At 49.4% G+C, this 19,077-nt stretch overlaps 1 protein-coding gene across 1 annotated transcript in view; it reads left to right on the top strand.

The window, feature by feature from the left end:
* LOC126524069 (uncharacterized oxidoreductase TM_0325-like) overlaps positions 1-19,077 on the top strand; it is a 210,946-nt gene that overhangs the window by 97,974 nt on the left and 93,895 nt on the right. The window lies entirely within an intron of this gene.

The raw sequence follows: 19,077 nt of genomic DNA, 5'->3' as shown, positions 1-19,077 counted from the left end.
AAGCAAAATTTCAATCACTCATAGTCTCGTAAGGTTCATGGCTACTACTTTGCGTAAATTAGCTGCGATGACGCTACCTCTGTTGTTGTTGTCGGTGATTTCAATGTGGATGTGTCGGTAACGAAAAGGAAGAAGGAACTGATTTGACGGCCACCTCACGCACGCTGGAAGCCCACTAAAGTCAATCAAATCCTTTCTCTTGACGAAATGAAGTTGTGACCACCACTTCACTTCTCTTCTGTAGTCGTAATAGGGAGGCCACGTTTACGGGTGTATGAGCCATTGCTAAAGTGAGTGTGAGCCATTTATTGTCTTACGTGATAGACATATTTAATTTCGAAGCGATATAATTTTAAAGAATCGCAAGCGGCCATGCCGGGCGGATGCTGCTAATCACGCAACCGAAGCAACTTGAGAAATCGAACGCAAGCGTCAACGGCGGACTGCCGGCACACCGTCACTGACGTCCTTCTCTCCATCACAGCCGAACATGCTTGTAACCTCATTAACAAACACAAAGACATCAATCGTAAAACCAATCCAACCAATCGCCAAAATGATTACAGCGCCCGCATCTCCATTGGTGGGCATTGCGCCCAATATACGGAGCTTTGGATTAGTGGTTCCGCACACTCCATCGCGGCTACAACTATGGGAAGACCACGAGTAATGCGTACTCCTAAGAAGCTGCCTACTGCGAGCGTCAGCGAGATTTAGCTCGTGTACGGGCTCGTCGTCGTAGGGCCGACAGCGACCTGCGCTCCAGAGATGTCGAATTTAAACGGCAGCCTGCGAGAACCACAAAAGAAAACAATCCTAAAGCATGCTCACCATGCGAAGCACGCGAAAGCGAAAATGATGTGAAACAATGGTGAAACAAAAGATTGACAATATAGACAGCTTGCGAAGTTTGACTATCATGGTCTAACGATTAGTGTAACTAACACACCTTCGTTCTTTGACCAACTTTCTGGACTGGAAGGGGTGGAGATGTTGTCCAATCATGATACAATGTGCAAGACTTTTATAGAATAAAAAAATTAGCACTTTTTATAGACTTCATTCAGTAAGGACGCTTAAATTTTGCCAAATGTTTAGACGCCACGTGAACATTGATAAATACTCCTTTTATTACGGTACGCAGGCCGTTTATTACAGCACACATTATGTCGTACGGGTGTTGTGCAAGAACTAAATGTAGCCGAGAGTTTAAATTTGGAGGGAATTACTAGCATATAAGGAATGGTGTGCGGAAGAAGCTTTGAGTTTATGGGTTACAAGCTTTGCAGCTATTTCAATGCCTATCTATTACTTCCTAATGCGGTACGCGGATGGTAATATGTGTGTCCGCCATCACAAGGGGCTAAATGCTTCGAAGAGTTTGAGTATGGTCACAAATACTGTGAATTTCATGGGCCATATGCGGTCAAGAAGTCAACGCTGAATTTTTCTGTGTGGACTTTCGAGATATTTGTTTGCAGAAGCGCCTGAGAGTCTTCTGCACCTGTTTTGCGAACCACCTAAAAGGCTCGCGGGCCCGCCTCAATAAACTCGACACATCACATAGCGTACATTCAGATTTATTGTGGAAGAGAGGGAAGGGTTTTATTAGTGAAGAATGCGCAAAGCATAAATATCGTTTTAGTTAAAGCTGCTTCAAAAGGTTCTACTTGCAAGCACTCGAATTGTTTATGCGCTGTGCGCAATGTTTGCCTGCGCGCTGTCAGAACTTAATGAGCCACGATATATATTTGAAGAAATGAACTGTAAGTGCGCGATATGCGATTCAGGCACAGACAAATGTGTAAGTTTGATGCTGCTTTCACAGCATTTTACTTATTGAAGCGCTTGAAAACGTCGTATGCGTGTCTTACAATTTTCGGAGAAGCTCGCCGGCTCTCCTGGAAGGACTAAAATAGCGGGCGGAGGGGGTATATCTTAAGGGTGCTATGTGCGGAAGTATGATGTGTGTAGGTCAAATTACAACATTTGTATTAAACTACGTATTGCAGTGCTTAAAAGCCTTGCAGAAAACCTATGGTATATTTTTCGCGGTCTTTTGGATTAGTCAACGGGGCACGTAATGAAGAAGGCGCACAGGGAATGTAGGTGTTGTTATGTGTAATCTGCTGGAAGAGTTTAACGTGCATCGCCTATTCGCAGGTTTTGCAGTAAATTACTATACAATGACTTGACAGCGTTACACGGATTTCGTTTTGCTTTGCTGGCAAAGTACATGTTGCAGCAAGTCTTTCCTGGGAACGACGGTAACGGGAACATTTTGGAGTGACGGTAGGCGAAACTCAAAGGTTTGTAGACAGCGACTAAATTTTTGAGATCGGGTGAGTGCAATTCCTTATAGTACTCTTTGGAGGCTTTGTCAGAGTCCTTATTAATGTTTGCCCGGTTTCCTCTATGAAATTTGAATGGTTGCAAGTTGAAATTTTAAGGGAATGAGTGCAGTCTTATGGCTGAGATGCAGCCAAACTATAAAGGGCGTGAGTTAATTACAGTGTTTGCTTAATTTTCTTCGCGACGATGTTTACGTTTCAGAGCAGCTAGGCAGTACTATTTTGCATCATGGCCCCTCAGCCAGTCCTTCCTGTTCAGGAGACACTAAAGCAGGTGCCACGCACTATGCGAATTGACGTTATGCGGAGTAGTTTTTCGGTAGCTGGCCACCGAGCAACGTTCTGGAGTGAGCTGATTTAAATTAAAGTTGTTTTTCTACATACAGTACAGAGTAAATCATGATAAGAACACATTCGATCCATACGTTGAGCCTAGGGGGGATCCATAACATATTTACGTATAGGAAGCAAAGCGAAATACGGATACAACAGATACGCATACTTAACACACTGTCTGACACAAGATCTGAGTGGGTAAACAGTACCGTGTAGGTCCACCTTGTAACACTTTGCATCGCCAGGAGGACAAAAGTTCAATAAGCAACCAAGAATATGCTCCTCGCGCCCAAAAACACGCTGAGCAAGCACTTTGTTGAGCTGCGAAAGTGCCTAGCCTTTCGTCACCAATTGATACGTTCGGATTCTCTACTGCGACGACTCTTGGTTCACCTCAGAATCGTATCCGTACACCTAAATTATGATTTTAGGGATGACCGTCAATGTGAAAGAGACATACTTCGTGAGGACATGCTTACGCTTATTTCACTTTAATCTAAAACAAAAATCCAGCTGGAAGGTTGTCATTTATAGTATATTACTTATATCAAGCGCTAATCACACAAGGCGCTAAATCCGTCTATAAACGAAGAATTCCAGATCTTGCTGACAAACTGGCAGGAACATTTCGAGCACTGAATTGCTGTGCAAGGACTCTTTTCAACATGAAAGTGTCTGAATGCGCATGTAAAATTTCTTTCTCCCAAACAGAGCCAGTCTCGAGACATTTTGATATACCTTTAGGCGTGTGACGCGAGCATGTTAGAGACGACAGTAGCAAGACGATCGATCGTCGATCGTCTGACTCCGATAACAGAATTTCTAGTGACACTCTTTGAATCCCGCTTATTACGTGCCGATGGCTGCGTTCTACATAGATAATGAATGAGCGTAAGCGAGAGATTCACGCATTATGACGTCATCATTGACTACGTTTTGTAAAATCGTACGCACCTCTGACTTTTATTTCGCCCATGGTACAACGACGACACTATTTATATTTCAGCACTAAAACGGTAAAACGTCTTCTACTTGGGTCCATCATGATGGCGGGGCAGTATCGCACCGTTTCTGCGTAGTGTTAGCCACTATAAGTAGTATACTGGGGAATATGAAACAAAGCGACAGCTGTCACGAGGGCACTTCCGCCAGGTGGCGCCAGTGACAGGATGCATATCGTACGTGCGCTATCTTCCTTCAATCCTCCTGGTGAAATTATAATTTCAAAAGCCCAACCACCACCGTAATCGCCTCCGTGAAGACATCCGGGGCGCTATGACTTAAACCTATTTCAAACTGTTCTATTGCAATTCCACAATCAGCCCTTCGCGATTGGTCAAATGCTTGTTTGGACCCCGCCCATTTCACCTGCCTGTCATTTGACGTTAAGAAAACAGCGATAGCTCCCAATCTTACATGACGTGTACACAATGACGTGTACACATGACGTGTACACAATGGCGAACAGGCCGCCATTGGAATATGAACCTCGCAACGGTTAACGCAAGAACGTTCTCTATAGAGGCGAGTCTAGCAGTGATATTGGAGGACCTAAAGAGCAGTAATTGAGATATAATCATCATCATCAGCAGCAGCAGCGTGATTACGCCCACTGCAAGGCAAAGGCCTCTCTCATACTTCTCAAACTACGCCGGTCATGTACTAATTGTGGCCATGTTGTCCCTGCAAACGTCTTGATGTCAACCGCCCACCTAACTTTCTGCCACCCCCTCCTACGCTTCCCTTTCCTTGGAATCCAGTCCGTAACCCTTAATGACCATCGGTTATCTTCCCTCCTCATTAGATGTCCGGCCCATGCCCATTTCTTTTTCTTGATTTATACTAAGATGTCATTTACCCGTGTTTGTTCCCTCACCCAATCTGCTCTTTTCTTATCTCTTAACGTTACACCCATCATTCTTCTTTCCATAGCTCGTCGCGTCGTCCTCAATTGCAGCAGAACCCTTTTCATAGGCCTCCAGGTTTCTGCCCCATACGTGAGTACTGCTAACACACAGCTGTTATACACTTTCCTCTTGAGGGATAGTGGCAACCTGCTGTTCATGATTTGAGAATACCTGCCAAACGCACCCCAGCCCATTCTTATTCTTCTGGTTATTTCAATCTCATGATCCGGATCCATGGTCACTACCTGCCCTAAGTAGATGTATTCCCTTACCACTCCCAGTGCCTCGCTGCCCATTGTAAACTGCTGTTTCCTTCCGAGACTGTTAAACATTACTTTAGTTTTCTGCAGATAAATTTTCAGACCCACCCTTCTGCTTTGCCTCTCCAGGTCAGTTAGCATGCACTGCAACTGGTCTCCTGAGTTACTAAGCAAGGCAATATCATCAGCGAATCGCAAGTTGCTAAGGTATTCTCCATCAACCTTTTATCCCCAATTCTTCCCACTCCAGGCCTCTGAATACCTCCTGTAAACATGCTGTGAATAGCATTGGAGATATCGTATCTCCCTGTCTGACGCCTTTCTTTATTGGGGTTTTGTTGCTTTCTTTATGGAGGACTACGGTGGCTGTGGAGCCGCTATAGATATCTTTCAGTATTTTTACATATGGCTCATCTACACTCTGATTCCGTAATGCCTTCATGACTGCTGAGGTTTCGACTGAATCAAACGCTTTTTTGTAATCAATGAAGGCTATATATAAGGGTTGGTTATTTTCCGCACATTTCTCTGTCACTTGATTGATATTGTGAATATGGTCTCTTGTTGAGTGTCCTTTACGGAATCCTGCCTGGTCCTTTGGTTGACAGAAGTCTAAGGTATTCCTGATTCTATTTGCGATTACCTTAGTAAATACTTTGTAGGCAACGGACCGTAAGCTGATCGGTCTATAATTTTTCAAGTCCTTGGCGTCCCCTTTCTTATGGATTAGGATTATGTTAGCGTTCTTCCAAGATTCCGGTACATTCGAGGTCATGAGGCATTGTGTATATAGGGTGGCCAGTATTTCTAGGACAATGTTCCCACCATCCTTCAACAAATCTGCTGTTCCCTGATCCTCCGCAGCTGCCTTCCCCCTTTGCATAGCTCCCAAGGCGTTCTTTACTTCTTCCGGCGTTACTTGTGGGATTTCAAGTTCCTCTAGACTATTCTCTCTCACATTATCGTCGTGGGTGTTACTGGTACTGTATAAATATCTATAGAACTCCTCAGCCGCTTGAATTATCTCATCCATATTAGTAACGACATTGCCGGCTTTGTCTCTTAACGCATACATCTGATTCTTGCCTATTCCTAGTTTCTTCTTCACTGCTTTTAGGCTTCCTCCGTTCCTGAGAGCATGTTCAATTCTATCCATATTATAGTTCCTTATGTCAGCTGTCTTACGCTTGTTGATTAACTTAGAAGGTTCTGCCAGCTCTATTCTAGCTGTAGGGTTAGAGGCTTTCATACATTGGCGTTTCTTGATCAGATCTTTCGTCTCCTGCGATAGCTTCTTGGTCTCCTGTCTAACGGCGTTACCACCGACTTCTATTGCGCACTCCTTAATGATGCCCATAAGATTGTCGTTCATTGCTTAAACACTAAGGTCCTCTTCCCGAGTTAAAGCCAAATACCTGTTCTGTAGCTTGACCTGGAATTCCTCTATTTTCCCTCTTACCGCTAACTCATTGATCGGCTTCTTATGTACCAGTTTCTTCCGTTCCCTCCTCAGGTCTAGGCTAATCCGAGTTCTTACCATCCTATGGTCACTGCAGCGCACCTTACCGAGCACGTCCACATCTTGTATGATGCCAGGGTTAGCGCAGAGTATGAAGTCTATTTCATTTCTAGTCTCGCCGTTCGGGCTCCTTCACGCCCACTTTCGGCTATCCCGCTTGCAGAAGAAGGTATTCATTATCCGCATATTATTCTGTTCCGCAAACTCTACTAATAACTCTCCCCTGCTATTCCTAGTGCCTATACCATATTCCCCCACTGCCTTGTCTCCAGCCTGCTTCTTGCCTACCTTGGCATTGAAATCGCCCATCAGTATAGTGTATTTTGTTTTCAGTCTACCCATCGCCGATTCCACGTCTTCATAGAAGCTTTCGACTTCCTGGTCATCATGACTGGATATAGGGGCGTAGACGTGTACTACCTTCAATTTGTACCTCTTATTAAGTTTCACAACAAGACCTGCCACCCTCTCGTTAATGCTATAGAATACCTGTATGTTACCAGCTATATCCTTATTAAGCAGGAATCCGTCTCCTAGTTCTCGTCTCTCGGCTAAGCCCCGGTAGCACAGTACGTGTCCGCTTTTTAGCACTGTTAATGCTTCTTTTGTCCTCCTAACCTCACTGAGCCCTATTATATCCCATTTACTCCCCTCTAATCCTACAATAACACTGCTAGACTCGCCTCACAAGATAACGTCCTAACGTTAAACGTTGCCAGGTTCAGATTGGAATGGAGGCCTGTCCGGAGCCAGGTATTCTTAGCACCCTCTGCTGCGTCACAGATCCGACCGCCACCGTGGTCAGTTGCTTCGCGGCTGCTGGGGGAGTGAGGGCCGGGGTTTGATTGTTGTATTCGTGTAGGAGGTTGTGGCCAAGTACTGCACCAGGGTGGCCAATCCTGCTCTGGTGAGAGAGTGCATTACCGGTTCTGGTCACCGGGATCAGGCAGCACTCCAGTCCTGTTGTGCAATTTTCTCAACACACGGGCCTTTTTTTGGTATTTTCCGGTGGAGAATGGCGCGGCACCGGAGTTTCAACCACGGTCCTCTTGCACGCGAGTCGGATACTCTACCGCCTCTACAGGAGTTCTACGCCTCATTTACCTACAGTGGTGCCTTATTTGATCAGTCAAGGTGGACCAAGCTGAGCTCGGTTATAGCGCGCACGGATGGCACTCAGCTAGAGAACCTGGCATTTATGACCTGCACATGTGTGGCCATACATAATAAAGAATATATATATATATATATATATATATATATATATATATATATATATATATATATATATATATATATATATATTTATATATATAAAGAATATAAAGAATAAAGAATAAGAAAGAATATATATAAAGAATACATATATAAAGAATATATATATATATATACATATATAGACACGTGTACATATCTTTATCGGGCGACCACGTTTCGCCGCCTACCAAATGTTATCGCACAGCGCGGGACGCGCCTGCATGCATCCGAAGTTTCTGGAAAGTTATCGATGCTTCTACCCGGCTGTCTGTTGTCGCCGAAGCTTGTCTTATCTGATTTCATCGCGTGACGCGAATGGTGTAGAACTTTGTGGAAGGCACGCGGGTCCGAACGATTAGTCTGGAACATTCGACGACTGCTGTATAAAAGCCGACGCGCTTGACCCGCTGATCGGATTTTCGACGATCGCCGACCGTGTTCGCCGCTATCATTGTGCTATAAGTGTTGCCTGTTTTTGTGGGCACATGTTCGCCCAATAAAATGCTCGTTTCGTTAATCACAGTATTGCTACTGTGTTCTTGAACGTCACCACCATGTGACATCTGGTGGAGGTGCTTGTGCGTTCATTTACCGAACGCCCCCGCAAAGCCGCGATCCAAGCTCGAAGCCCGAGGACAAAACCAATATCGCCCAAGGCCAGTGTGCTAGCCGCAGACTGCAAGGACTGCCCCCAGAGCACGGACTTCTAACTGAGACGACAAAGAAGTTTGTGGTCAAGACAACCCGAATGGCTGACCCAGCGTTCCCCGTTATCCTACAACAACCCCGGTACCCACCGACCTTCCATGGAGCAGCGACTGAAGACCCGGAATCCTGGCTGGAGACCTACGAATGAATTGTGACATTCAACAACTGGGACGCCGACGACAAGCTGTGGCATGTCTACTTCGCCTTAGAAGACGCCGCCAGAACGTGGTTTGAGAACAGGGAGTCGACCTTGACAGCGTGGGATCTGTTCCGTAGCGACTTCTTGCGCACCTTTACAAGCGTCGTGCGCAAGAAAAGGGCTGAAGCTATGCTGGACGCCCGAGTGCAGCTACCAAACAAGAACGTTGCCATCTTTACGGAAGGAGCGAGCCGTCTATTTTGCCACGCCGACAATGAATTGCCCGAGGAGAAGAAACTCAGCCTACTCATGCGTGGTGTGAAGGAGGAACTTTTTGTCGGAATGGTACAAAGCCCACCAAAGACAATCAACGAGTTTCTTCGCGAGGCCACAAGCATCGAGAAGACACTCGAGATGCGAAACCGGCAATTTTACCACCGCCCGAACTCGACAAGCTACGCGGGGGTTCAGTCACTGGCCACCGACGACCTGTGCGAGACTACCCGAGCGGTCGTGCGGGAGGAGCTACAGAAGCTGTTCCCGTCATCACAGCCTCAAGTGACTTCAATTGCCGACGCCGTGCGTGAGGAGCTCCAACAACAACTCGGGGTAGCCCCTGAATCGCCGCAGCCTCAGGCGCAAGCGATGACATACGCCGCTGTAGCCCGCCGTCACGTTCCCCCTCCACGCCCACGGCCAGGCCCAGTGACGACACAGTTCCGTCGTCCACCACCACCCCCACCGCCAGCACGCCAACCCGTCAACCCACGCGGCATTCCAAGGAAGACTGACGTTTGGCGCGCCCCCGACCACCGCCCGCTCTGCTACCACTGCGGAGAAGCCGGCCATGTGTACCGCCGATGCCCAAACCGGGAGATGGGACTGCGAGATTTCGCCGTCAACGCTCCGCGCCCACAGCAAGGTGAACGCCCTTGCGATGTCGCTGACTACCTCGCCGCTACTCAGTGGAGCTTTCGACGACCGTCGCGTTCGCCATCACCAGGTCGGTACCTGTCGCCGCAGCGCCGTTCATACAATGGCCCAGCCGGGGGCCGGTCAGCGAGCCCGTATCCGGAAAACTAAAAGCAGCAACCGATGGAGGTGCGGTTGCTGTTCGTCGAACTGACGAAGATCCTCCGCCGCCGACGAAGACGCCGAAGAAACTACCTCGACGACATAACGACGCGCCCCCGTCCCGACGAAGTATGGAAGCAAAGAATGCGACGATGAAAGACGACCTGACGACGTCACATACCAGCCACAGGTCTACGCGACGCAGTCGTGATCCGACGCCAAGACCGAACTGTAACGCAAGACAAAGAACCACCGACCTCGACGTGCTTCTCGACGGCCACGCAGTCACCGCCTTAGTCGACACAGGAGCCGATTACTCCGTCATAAGTGGACCCATCGCCGCCCAGTTGAGGAAAGATAAGACTGCATGGGAAGGCCCTCAAATTCGGACCGCTGAAGGACACCTGATTACGCCGACTGGGATCTGCACGGCAAGAATTACCGTTCATGACCGGACTTACCCTGCCATCTTCGTTATCCTCCAACAGTGTTTACGAGACGTCATTCTCGGCATGGACTTCCTGAATCAACATGGCGCAGTCATCGACCTGAAGTCCAAATCGATAACGCTGTCGCAAGATCAAGCGATGCCGCCGGAGAGCTGTAGTAGTCACCACGCCTTGAGTGTGCTCGAAGATCAAGTGAGCATCCCTCCGCGCTCCAGCATTATTACTTCCGTGGGCACCGAAACACCCGCTGACGTAGAAGGCGTCATCGAGTGCGACCAACATCTACTGCTCGACCGTGAAATTTGCGTCACAAGAGGGATCGCTCGACTCCACGGAGGGCAAGTGGAAGTTATGCTAACCAACTTCAGCCAAGATATGAAGCACATCAACAAGGGCACGACAATCGCCTACATCGAGGAAATTGTGGAAACCAGCAATGCCTTTGTCCTCTCGGATTCAGCCGCATCTACCCTGATGAGCATAGTCCCCGAACCAGACTTCGACGTGAACCCAAGTCTTCCTATGAGTAAGCAGCAACAGATCAGAACTCTTCTCCGACGATACAACGACTGCTTTTCGACGTCATCGAAGATTCGAGAAAAACCAGTTGCAAATCATCGCATAATAACCGAAGAGTGCGCTCTACCACTCCGCCAGAGCCCTTACCGAGTTTCGACGCGAGAACGTGAAGCTATTAGGCAACACGTCGACGAAATGCTGCGCGACGACATCATCGAGCCGTCGAAAGGCCCGTGGTCCTCTCCTGTAGTCCTGGGGAAGAAAAAGGACGGGACCCTACGCTTCTGCGTCGATTATCGTCGACCGAACAAGATCACGAAGAAGGATGTGTACACCCTTCCACGGGTAGACGACGCATTGGATCGACTCTGCAACGCTAAATACTTCTCATCGATGGACCTCAAGTCTGGCTAGTGGTAAATAGAAGTCGACGAGAAAGATCGTGAAAAGACCGCCTTCATCACGCCTGACGGCCTCTACGAGTTCAACGTCATGTCATTCAGACTGTGCTCGGCGCCTGCAACGTTTCAGCGCGTCATGGACACGGTGTTAACAGGATTGAAGTGGCAGACGTGTCTTCTTTACTTGGATGACGTCGTTGTCTTCGTCAGAAATTTCGACGATCACCTTAGGCGGCTTGCGACAGTGTTAGAAGCCATCAAGTCATCAGGGCTCACTCTGAAGCCGGAAAAGTGCCGCTTCGCTTACGATGAGCTTTTATTCCTAGGCCACGTCATCAGCAAATCAGGAGTACGCCCCGACCCACAGAAGACAGCTGCCATTGCAAAGTTCCCGCAGCCAACCGACAAGAAGGCAGTGCGCAGATTCCTTGGCAAGTGTGCCTACTATAGGCGCTTTGTCAAGGACTTTTCACGCATCGCGGAGCCGCTAACACATCTAACCAAATGTGATGTCGAGTTCAAGTGGGAAACGCCGCAGGCCAAGGCATTTCAAGAACTCAAACGACGCATGCAGTCGCCGTCGGTACTTGCACACTTCGACGAGGACGGCGATACCGAAATCCACACTGACGCCAGTAGCCTAGGCCTCGGTGCCGTCATAGTCCAGAGGAAAGAAGGACTTGAACGCGTGATATCGTATACTAGCCGGTCGCTGTCAAAAGCGGAAAGCAATTATTCTACGACTGAAAAGGAATGCCTCGGCATCATTTGGGCTACAGCTAAATTCCGCCCTTACCTCTATGGCAGGCCATTCAAAGTCGTCAGCGACCACCACGCGTTGTGTTGGCTAGCTAACTTAAACGACCTTTCAGGACGGCTGGCGCGGTGGAGCCTCAGACTACAAGAATATGACGTCATGGTAATATACAAGTCCGGAAGAAAACACTCCGACGCCGACTGCTTATCACGCGCCCCCATCGATCCCCCGCCGCAATACGACGAGGACGACGACGCCTTTCTTGGGATAATAAACGCGGAAGACTTCACTAAACAGCAATGAGCAGACCCGGAGCTAAACGGCCTCGTCGAGTATTTGGAAGGGAACACCGACGTTGTCCCTAGGACATTTAAGCGCGGGTTGTCTTCGTTCACGCTACAAAACAACCTGCTCGTGAAGAAGAACTTCTCACCAGTCCGCGCCAGCTACCTTCTTGTTGTACCGTCAGCGCTGCGTCCAGGAGTACTGCACGCCCTACACGACGATGCAACAGCTGGGCACCTCGGATACTCCCGGACGCTGTCGAGAATATAGGAAAGGTATTACTGGCCGCGTCTCACCGCCGACATCGTCCGTTACGTCAAGACATGCCGAGTCTGTCAACGACGCGAGACACCACCGACAAGGCCAGCAGGATTACTACAGCCGATCGAACCTCCTCGTCGACTATTCCAGCAGATTGGGATGGATTTGCCGGGGCCGTTTCCGATGTCAACATCCGGGAATAAGTGGATCGTCGTGGCGACGGACTATCTCACCCGCTTTGCTGAAACTAAAGCTCTACCAAAAGGCAGCGCAGCCGAAGTGGCGGAATTTTTCGTCGAGAACATCCTGCTGCAACATGGTGCCCCAGAAGTCCTCATCACCGACAGAGGAATGGCTTTTACAGCAGAGCTCGCCCAAGCCATTCTGCAGTACAGCCAGACACGCCACAGGAGGACAACTGCCTACCATCCGCAGACGAATGGTCTCTCGGAGCGCCTGAACAAGACCCTCGCCGACATGCTAGCAATGTGCGTCGACGTCGAGAACAAGACGTGGGACGCGGTCCTGCCGTATGTAACCTTCGCTTACAACACGGCGGTGCAAGAAACAACACAGATCACGCCGTTTAATGTGGTTTACGGCAGGAACCGGACTACGACGCTCAACGCCATGCTGCCCCACGTCACTGACGAAGAGAATGTTGACGTTGCTAGCTATCTCCAGCGCACCGAAGAAGCCCGACAGCTCGCCCGCCTACGGATCAAGAACCAACAGAGGACCGACAGCCGACAATACAACCTCCGACGACGCTTTGTCGAGTACCAGCCCGCGACCGTGTTTGGGTTTGGACACCGATACGCCGACGAGGACTGAGTGAGAAACTATTGCGCCGCTATTTCGGACCCTACAAGGTCATTCGACGTATTGGCGCACTGGACTATGAGGTCGTGCCAGACGGAATTTCGCATTCACAGCGGCGCCGCGCAGGGTCTGAAGTGGTCCACGTGGTGCGTCTGAAACCCTTTTACGGACGCTGACGAACTTCCTTATTTTGTTGTTTTCTTTCCTACGGGTGTTTTTCTTTATTACTTTCGTTTGTATGCAGCATCGGGTCGATGCTTTTAAGAGGGAAGTATTGACACGTGTACTTATCATTATCGGGCGACCACGTTTCGCCGCCTAACAAATGTAATCGCACAGCGCGGGACGCGCGTGCATGTATCCGAAATTTCTGGAAAGTTATCGATGCTTCTACCCGGCTGTCTGTTGTCGCCGAACCTTGTGTTATCTGATTTCATCGCGTGACACGAATGGTGTAGAACTTTGTGGAAGCACGCGGGTCCGAACGATTAGTCTGGAACAGTCGATGGCTGCTGTATAAAAGCCGACGCGCTTGGCCCGCTGATCGAATTTTCGACGATCACCGATCGTGTTCGCCGCTATCGTTGTGCTATAATTGTGGCCTGTTTTTGTGGGCACAGGTTCGCCCAATAAAACGCTAGTTTCGTTAATCACAGTATTGCTACTGTGTTCTTGAACGTCACCACCGTCACCACCACAATATATATATATATATATATATATATATTTAAGAGGGTTCCCGTAGAGTGATAAACTAAAAGAACAGACATTAAAAATGGGGAAGCAAAAAGAAGAGAGAGCAAGAAACGTTTATGTTACGAAACAGTGTCCCGAGTGAGGACGGGTATCACCCTAAGGTGGGAAGGCTCCTTAGTCAAGGAACCCTCTGGCTTCGACTGCCCTCTTGGCCCTGGCGACGAGTTGTCGTTGGTCTTCCAGGTCCCCGAGGTTTAGCTTCGCCTCCCAAAAAAGAAAAAAAAGAGAAAGAAAAAGAGAAAAGGAAGGAACACAAGAGAAAGGAAGAGAACAGGTGATTTGATCTCGTGACCCTTGGATGTTGCCCGGAAAGGTAGCTCAATCGGTTGGTTCGTAAGGCCCCAGGTTACTTTGAAGCGCCATAGCTCCTGCCCCGAGCCTCATACTTACGTGAAAAGGGACTGATGTCTGCGATGTTCGATTTTTGGTTGAAAAGGCATACGGATGTGGTTGGAAGGCATACTTTCTTAGAAAAAATAGCCGCCCGTCGGTGAGAGGGAACACGAGCGGCTCTAGAGTCTAGGAAAAGCTTAAACAGGTGCGAGCGCGGCAGGCATAGTGTGAGAAGCTAGCCCGAGTAACTATCTCAAAGACTGCTGCTCACGAGGGCGAAATACCTTCGTGTAATTATAATAACCCTAATAGGACTACTTTCGAAAAAAGAACGGCCCCGAGGGCTGTACTACGAGTGCTATGACTGATAATTTTCTGTATAGATACATACATATATATATATATATATATATATATATATATATATATATATATATATATATATAGTTACGGTGAAGGGACGGAAGAAGTTGGATTGGACGAGAGGAAGACGAAGTCCGGCAGTTGCCTGAACGCCATTAACCTCAGTTGTAAATATACATTACTTTACACTCGTGGGCCTGCTTTCTTCCTGCAACATTTTGCTGGAAGGTGCGGGGTACAATCACGGAACTTCGCAGCGGACATCATCTACCTACCGCCACAATGGCAAATCAACCGACACAAGCAACAACGCCTCAGCAGCCCGTGTCAACGGTCATCCTCACTCATCCGCGGGACCCAGGGACATTTTGTGGCACGGACAACGCCGACGTCGAGGACTGGCTTACGATGTACGAGTGAGTGCGCGACAACAACAGGTGGGATCCAACAATGATGCTAGCAAACGTGATATTGTATCTAAGAGGAACTGCGAAGCAATGGTACGACACACACGAAGCTGACCTAACGAGCTGGGATGTCTGCAAAGAAAAAATGCGGGACCTGTTTGGCAGACCTGTCGGTCGTCAGTCGTCAACAAAAAAAGAACTTGCGTGCCGCGCTCAGACGTCCACAGAATCCTATGTCATGTACAGTCGCGGACAGAATATTATGGACCATGAAATCTAAGAAAAAGCTGAATATCTCCGCAACCTCACAACGCAATCTGGTATTTGCATTTTGGACCTCGGCTAGAATATGCTAACAACGTTGTCGTGGGCAGTTTTACTGGTTACTGCTACAGGCTGCTCGGGAATGGAACGTTTTTGGAGATCCCGTGGTCCATATTATTCTGTCCGCGACTGTACATACAGGATGTGCTGGCCGTCTGTCGCAAGGCTGATGACAACATGACCAAGGCAGACAAGATTGGTCACAAAGTGAAAGGTATTCCAGATGATGCATTCAATCTCCTGATGTGTAGGGATTGTGCCACTGTGGATGCAATTGTAAAGGAGTGCCGGCGCTTCGAACAAGCGAAGGGCCGCCGCGGCGCTCAAACTGTCGACCGATTGCCCAATACCGCCGCGACATCTTCTTGCGATGACCCGCCGCAGTTCGTTCATCCCGCAGGACCGGAAGATATCACGCGTATCGTTCGCCGTGAGCTTGGGGCCATGGCTCCGGCTCCAGTTCGTCCCGACTGTCGGCAAAGCGTGCCCGCTATCTGCCTTATACAAGCGGTCGTTCGGGAGGAAATAGCAAGTTTGGGCATTCCATCTCTCTGCTCAGTCCGCCATACAAACACCTACCAGATTTCTCCGGCCGCTCGCTCCCAGACGCGAAGCTTCCGGCCACCCCGTCGCAACCCAGCTGACTGGCGCACAGCGGATGATAAACCCATCTGCTTTAATTGTTCCGGTATTGGACACATCGCCCGTCATTGCCGCAACCACTGGTCGTCACCTCCTCGGTGGTCGTCTCCGAGTCACTACCGCCAAGTACCAGACAATCGCACTTTCTCGCCCTATACGCCGACTAGGAACATTACCGCCGACAGTGCTCCACCAAGATCTAGCCACTCCCCGTCTCCGCAAGGTCGTAGGTCCCGTTCGCCTCTCGTTCACCGCTCTTCGTCCCCTTCTGCAACGGGTTGCTTCACTTCGGGAGACTAGGCGGTGCAGCTCCCGGAGGTGAAGCTGCAACTACGACCCGGTCCACAAATCCTCTGTTGACCCTGCCTATATGTGGAAACCTACTGGACATAGAAGTTGATGGCGTTCCTGTTAGATCTCTCGTTGATACAGGAGCACAGCTTTCAGTTATGAGCGGTGCTCTCCGCCGAAGGCTCAAGAAGGTTCTGACACCCGCCGTACTGGGCACTGTGCGAGTCGCCAAAGGGAGTAGTTAACCTGTCCTTGGAATGTGCACAGCGCGTGTGACCATTGGAGGACATTATACCGTTGTTCTATTTATCGTCCTGGAACACTGTCCGCACGACCTAATTCTCGGCCTCGGCTTCCTTTCGAAACACTCTGCCCAAATTGGCTGCTCCGCAGGTGTTGTACAGTTCGATCTGCCGCTTCCTGCCGACACAACAACTTGTGCTTCAGACCGCTTATGTTCTGCTGCGTTTGCAAGGCTGTCTCCACAAGCGGCTACAGATGTCCTCCTGACGCCCTGTCCTCCCGTACCTGATGGCGAGTACGTCGTGTCGCCGCTTACTGAGGTGGTTTTGTCGCGTAATATTGCCTTCCCGAGCACCTTAGTCTAGATCCGCGAAAACTGCACTCGCATGCCCATCCTCAATTATGGATTTTCGTCGCGTGTGCTGCCACACGGTATCGCCATAGCACATATCACTCCTTTGGAAAAATTTGAGGTTTCTTCTTTGACCTCTGAATCCTTCCTCAGTACCAACGGACCATTGTCACCCACTCCTCCGTACTCGACGCCTACGGACGATGTTTCTAAGATGATCGCCCCTGACCTTCCTTCCGAGCAAACAGCAGCTCTTCGTCACCTCCTGTCATCTTATCGGGACATCTTTAATTTGGACGACCGTCCACTTGGCCAGACATCTGTTGTCACGCATCGCATCAACACCGGTGACGCCAGCCACATTCATAGGCGGCCATATCGTGTCTCGGCAACAGAAAGGGTCATCATACAAAAATAGATAGACAGGATGATGGACAAGGACATCATTGAACCGTCAAGTATCCCGTGGGCATCACCAGTTGTCCTAGTAAAGAAGAAAGACAACTCGTGGCGCTTCTCCGTTGAATACCGTCACCTCAACAGGATAACAAAGAAGGATGTTTATCCCCTGCCTCACATTGATGACGCTCTTGACTGCTTTCACGGATCCCAATACTTTTCATCAATTGACCTCCGCTCCGGTTATTGGCAGATTAGCGTCGATGAGATGGACCGCGAGAAAACCGCCTTCGTCACACCGGACGGTCTGTACCAATTTAAAGTCATGCCCTTTGGATTATGCAATGCGCCAGCTACATTCGAGCGCATGATGGACTCTCTCTTGCGCGGCTTGAAGTGGTCTACATGCCTCTGTTACCTCGACGATGTGATTGTGTTTTCGCCGAACTTTGAGAGGCATCTGCGGCGCCTCACAACCATACTCTCCGTGTTTCGCAGGGCTGGCCTTCAGCCAAACTCCTCCAAGTGCCATTTCGGTCGCCGTGAAATTAACATGCTCGGCCATCTCGTAAACACCGCCGGAATCCAACCTGATCCACAGATAGTTGACGCCGTGCGAAATTTTCCTGTACCTTGTTCCACAAACCATGTCCGTAGTTTTCTGGGCTTATGCTCTTATTTCCGGCGATTTGTGAAAAATTTTGCCGACATAGCTCACCCTCTCACTGACCTTCTTAAGAAAGGCGTCTCTTTCTCTTGGAGACCACTGCAGGAGAAAGCGTTCTCTACCTTGATTGAGCGGCTTACAACTTCCCCAATTCTGTCGCACTTTGACCCTTCTGCGCCCACTGAAGTATGAACTGACGCGAGTGGTTATGGCATTGGCGCTGTCCTCGCTCAGCGTCAACAGGGCCAAGACCATATCATCGCTTACGCTAGCCGCCTTCTTTCCACGCCCGAGCGAAATTACTCCATTACTGAGAGAGAATGTCTCGCGCTCGTATGGGCGGTCGTGAAATTTCGGCCGTACCTTTTCGGTCGGAGCTTCTGCGTCGTAACCGATTATCACGCCCTTTGCTGGCTCTCCTCTTTGAAGGACCCAACTGGACGACTTGCACGTTGCGCCTTGCGTCTACAAGAATATACATTTTCTATTATGTATAAATCAGGGTGCCTGCATAAGGACGCTGACTGCCTGTCCCGCAGTCCCGTGGATAAACCGGACGATACCGATGCAGACTCGGACATCAGTGTTCTATCCCTCTCTGGCTTCCTCCATATTGGCAACGAGCAGCGCAAAGATCCTGTTCTTCGAACACTTATGGAACGCCTAAGCTCCTCGCCCAATGACCCGTCCCTCCGGATGTTCACCTTGCGCGATGGAACTTTATACCGTCGTAGCGTTCGCCCTGACGGCCCGGAGCTCCTCCTAGTCGTTCCCAAGCACATTCGACTAGCCGTGCTCCAGCAACTTCACGACGCTCCTACTGCTGGACATCTGGGCATCACTCGTACATACGACCGCCTGCGGCGACGCTTCTTCTGGCCCGGCATTTATCGCTCTGTGCGCCGTTATGTCGCTTCTTGCGACCTGTGTCAGCGCCGGAAGACGCCTGCTATGCCTCCCGCTGGTTTCCTGCAACCAATAGATATCCCTACAGAGCCCTTCGTCCGGGTGGGCCTAGACCTTCTAGGCCGCTTTCCAATTTCCATCAAAGGAAACAAATGGATTGCAGTAGCAACCGATTATGCCACCAGATATGCCATCGAACGAGCACTACCAACCAGCTCCGCTACAGATGTCGCCGACTTTCTACTATACGCCTTCATCCTGCACTATGGCGCCCCTCACCAATTGCTGACGGATCGCGGCCGCTACTTTCTATCGAAGGTCGTCGCCGATCTGCTCCGCTCCTGTTCTA

This window comes from Dermacentor andersoni, chromosome 3 (genome assembly GCF_023375885.2).
Source record: "Dermacentor andersoni chromosome 3, qqDerAnde1_hic_scaffold, whole genome shotgun sequence".
Taxonomy (NCBI): Eukaryota; Metazoa; Arthropoda; class Arachnida; order Ixodida; family Ixodidae; genus Dermacentor; species Dermacentor andersoni.
This window is presented reverse-complemented; position numbering and strand designations above follow the sequence as displayed.